The sequence below is a fragment of the Humulus lupulus genome, chromosome 3 (genome assembly GCF_963169125.1).
Source record: "Humulus lupulus chromosome 3, drHumLupu1.1, whole genome shotgun sequence".
NCBI classification, from domain to species: Eukaryota; Viridiplantae; Streptophyta; class Magnoliopsida; order Rosales; family Cannabaceae; genus Humulus; species Humulus lupulus.
Window position 1 is genome coordinate 84,232,481 of NC_084795.1, and position 4,830 is coordinate 84,237,310.

Below are 4,830 nucleotides of genomic sequence, written 5' to 3' on the forward strand. Positions count from 1 at the left end.
GGTGGTCAGAAGCATCGGTTACAGACCGATGCATCTGCCTCTTAGAAGCATAGGGTACAGACCGACGCATCTGCCTAACATCGTCGGTTACAGACCGATGCTACTGACCATGTCAATTGCACTGCCTTCAATAGCGTCGGTTGCAAAACTGACGCAATTGGCTCGGTTTGTAACCGACACTGAACCCCTGATTTTTAGTTGTGACTACACCATTTGGATTCCCTAACCTTTTGTCCTTGTTGAATGCCAGGTATTGCAAGGAATCCAAACTGCTTTGAAACAAGACCACATTCTTCCAAGTCTTTCTCTGAAATAACCCAGTGTTTGTGTGGGCAAGTCTCAACACATGAGACGAGAATTCCTAGAAATAAAAATAAGAGAGAGGGGCAGCTAGGTATAGAAAATTAGGAGTGAATTTTTACATTGTAAAATTCATTAACCTAATGCATTCTATAGCACTAGTATATATAGGCAATTAGCTAGGACATAAAATAAGTTTTAATTTCCCATTTTATTTTTATTATTTAATAAATAAATTAAAGGAAATAAAACACAATATTTTGTGTATTATTCTATACATGGCTGAATACTCTAGGGAGTTATTGCCAAGTTTGAATTTTGTTTCCAAAATTGTCTAAAATCAAACCTTTATTTATTTATTTTAATAATTATAATTAATTAAATACTTGTAAAAATTAACTAATTATAAATTGGACCTATATTTAATTAATTTTATTAATATTAATTCAGTTGTTCGTGTTTTCACCAAGTGAAATATGACAATCAATAGAGAGTAATTAAGCCTCGCAGAAGATAATGAAACCCTAGCGTGCTCGCCTAGAGCTCCTCGGAGGGCAAGCCTAACTGTCTTGATCATGCACCACCTCCTGAGAAGGATGTCCTCGGCGAGTTACACCTCGAGGACTACAGTTAAGATACCCTCCATGTCCTCTCTGATCCAGTCCTACGGGCTTGCAAGAACTGTCCTCCGGGCATGGAGTATAGTGCCAGGTATCAAGCGCAGACCATAAGTAGCAGTCTGACATGTTATGTTACCCAAGTCGTGATGTTGAGTCTATACGAGTGACAAGCAGGATTTCTCACGATGCCGCCTGACATGAGAAAACGTGTAGTTACCCCCTGACACTGTCATCCCGAGGAGATACGCCCAAGCCCACCAACTCCATAATAAGTAGAATGTATATTTATTAGCATTAATTCCCTATTAAGGGAGAATGTTTGTAAATAAATCATCATTAAGGGAATTGATTTCCCTCAACCATCCATAAATAGGGCTAGGGCGCACTTTGTAAAGGATCCCAGATGGAATCCCCACTTTTGTATTCGGAGCAATGCAAATACGCTGCCTGAACTCCATAGAAGCTTGAGACCCTCAAGCTTCCCAAATCCTAATAAAAGTGATTCATGGACTAAGGTTAATTAATAATCCAAACCACGTAAAATATCTATGTTCTTCCTGCATTTTCTTTAAGCTTAATTTAATTAGTTGATAGAAAAAAAGGGAGTCAATATTTTGGTGCTTTCATTGAGAGCTTGAAGAAAGCTTTGAAGATTCAGCCATGGCGACTACAAGATGGAATTCCTTTGACGAAATCTCTCCTCCCATAGCCACTGAGGGAGGAGAGCCCAGCCAACCACCTTCACCAGCTAACCCAAAGATGGCCCATGACGATGGCCACGAAAATGAAGGATATGACGACGAGGACGAAGGCGGCTACTATGAGAGCTGTTAATTCCATTTTAGTGTTGTTTTAGGATGTGTTTTTGTGGTGATCTTGAGTATTTATATTTGTTTTGTGCAAGATTATGCTTGTTTTTTGTCTTTGTTGTAGGTCGGTGTGTTGAGTCATGAGATAAATGTGAAAATACGATGAAATGGTGAAAGAATGGAGTTTTTGGTGGTTGTTTGAGTCAAATTGGCATCATGGAGGAGTTAGGATAAGTTTTGATGAAGTTTGGATGAAGGTTGGACTTAAAATGGTCAAGTTTTGAAAAAAAATAGAATTAGAGTCGCGGCATGGGCTTAAGGGTCGCAACTTTAGCAAAGTCAAATCCCACCCAAATCTGGCAGGAATTAATGTCGTGGCATGCCCTTAAGGGCCACGACATGATGAGTGGCAGAGAGCAAAGGAATTCTGGGTTTTCACACGGGTCGTGGCATGGTCTCCTAAGGGCCGCGACGCTTGAAGCAGAGGCGTAAACCTCTTGCAAATTTTGAAGACACAGGCCGCGACATGAAAATGTCAATGCTGCGGTGCGCCTCCCTGAAGAGGAAAAAATGTTGTTTAAGTTTAAAACATTAGAGATTAGGATTTTTAAGATGATTATTAAGATGGATTAGGGTTTTCTAATTACGATTTTTCAGAGCATTCTTTCCGGCCAAGCTTATTTTCTGCATTTTTCTTCTTTAATTTCTTTTCGAGTTTTAGATATTAAAGATGATAACATTTATTTTTATGGTGTCAGATTTTTTTGTCATGAACTAAGTATTTTTCTCTAGGGTTTAATGTAGCCACTTTGGATCTTGTTGATTTTTTATTAAGTGCAACTTTATTCTTCTTCTTCTATTGTTAATCTCTACTGGTTTGTGTTCAATGCTTGCAATTTATTGGCCATTTATTGTATGATTTATGATTTTAATTTGAGATCCGAGAGGGGAGAGTTAAATATTCTATAGCCATTGAGACATAGATTGCATATAGGATGATAGTATCTATATGATTTGTGTAGTTTTTAGGGTTATGATGTTTAATGCCTGCTATTTGTTAAAAACTATCATAGATATGTAGAAGATTTGCCTATATGTTGATGTCTTTTTATCTTGATAAAGAATTAAGATTGATTTTGATAACCCACTATTAAGATATAATTGTGTTGAAATAGTTAAATTGACAAGTGAATTAGTTGATGAAATTAATATCCTAGGTCTCTATTCTTGAATTACTCATTATTATTATTTTGTTCACTTTAGTTTTTATAACTAGTTTATTAATTAATCTGACTTTCAATAGTCAAATAGATATTAGGAGTAAATTATTGGTACTTGAATAGTAGTCTATGTGGGACGATCCTGTTCTTACGAAAAATTATTACTTGTCACGACCACGTATACTTGCGTGTGTTATTTTATCGATCAAGTTTTTTGGCGCCATTGCCGAGGACTATTTGATCAATATCAAATAATTGATTCTTGTTCTAATTTGGCTTCTCTTTGACATTTAGTTAATATGTTTCCTTTCTTGCCTTGTGATTTCAGGGTTAATTTGTGTATGCGACGTCAACGATTGGTGTCATTAGTGCCTTTTGATCCTGAGATTGAGAAGATGTGTAAGAGGAATAGAAAATAGAAGAGGTTAGAGAGAATGGCTGAGAATGTGAATAATGGTGTCAACAACAATGTAAATCTGGGTAACGCAGTAGCTAAGGTTGATCCACCATTGAGAAATTATGTACTCCCTACTGTTATGGGGATACATTCAAGTGTTTATCCTCCTACTGTTGAGGCGAATACTTTTGAGATAAAACCTTCGATTATTCAGATGGTACAGAATTGTGTACAATTAAGGGGATTACCAAATGTGGATCCAAATCTCCACATCACCAATTTTTTAGAGCTGTGTGCAACATTCAAAATGAACGGGGTGAGTAACAATGCTGTCAGATTAAGATTATTCCCGTTTTCATTAAGAGACAGAGCTAAGAGTTAGTTGAATTCATTACAAGCCAACTCTATAGCCACTTGGGAAGATTTGGCTCATAAATTTCTTGGTAAATATTTTCCCTCTGCTAAGTCAGCCCGATATAGAGGAGAAATTAATAATTTCCATCAGCTAGATGGGGAGTCCTTATATGATGTGTGGGAACATTTTAAAGAGTTGCAAAGGAAGTGCCCACATCATGGAATTGAGAAAAGGCTGGTGGTGCACACATTTTATAATTGTTTGCGGGGAATACAAGGAGCATTATTGATTCAACATTGGGAAGAGCATTTATGAGAAAAAACGCTAATGACGCTTATGAATTACTGGAAGAGATGGCCATGAACAACCACAATCGGTCCACTGAGCCTGAGACTAAGAAGGTAGCCAAAAAGCTTGTACGATAAACAAAGCCCGAGTCACCAAGACCCAAGCACAAGTCCCAAGTTGTACCAACTTGGAGAGTCAAAACCTAAGTCTCATATGACGAAGGCCCACGTATGTTGGACAAGTCAAGGTTAAATAAATCAATATTTTTAGTGATATCACATTACCATAAAAGTTGGAAGAAAAACCTTGTCAAGTCCAATTTGCAGTATTACTAAATGTTAACGGTAAGAACTTGTCAACTAAGTTAGATCAAGAACTTCATGAGTTGTAAAAGAAGTAGATTTAAATTAAATGAACTTCAAGAAAACTTTCTTATGATTTCAAGAACACAAAATGTAAATGATGAAATTTTAGAATGAAAAATAGAGAGAATGTAGAGTGTCTATTTCCATTAACAATGAGTGGTTACAAAATTCTCCCAAAAAATTCCCCCCTTTCTCAGATGAAGGGAGGTCATATTTATAGTAGAGCACTAATGACTCTTAGTAGATTGTGGTCCCTAGGGACGCGACCCTACATATGCAGTTTACAGGTGGTAGTGGTGTCAGGAGCGTGGTGGTCGGTTCTAGTACATTCCGAGAGTATGTTGGAGCACCTCAACTTCAGTACCGGATGTACCTCCACTACTTGTTTAGTGCGAGTGTCAGAGATTGGCTGATGAGGAAAAAATCAGGTACCTTACTCGTATGACCACTACTTGTGTGGCATGTACATTGTGTCC

General features: G+C 37.4%; 1 non-coding gene across 1 annotated transcript; it reads right to left on the reverse strand.

Annotated features, from left to right (window-relative positions):
• Window positions 1–3,819: 3,819 nt before the first annotated feature.
• LOC133828071 (small nucleolar RNA R71) lies at window positions 3,820–3,925 on the reverse strand. Its single transcript, XR_009890715.1, has one exon. It is a non-coding gene; the product is annotated as a small nucleolar RNA R71 (small nucleolar RNA).
• Between the last annotated feature and the right edge of the window lie 905 nt (window positions 3,926–4,830).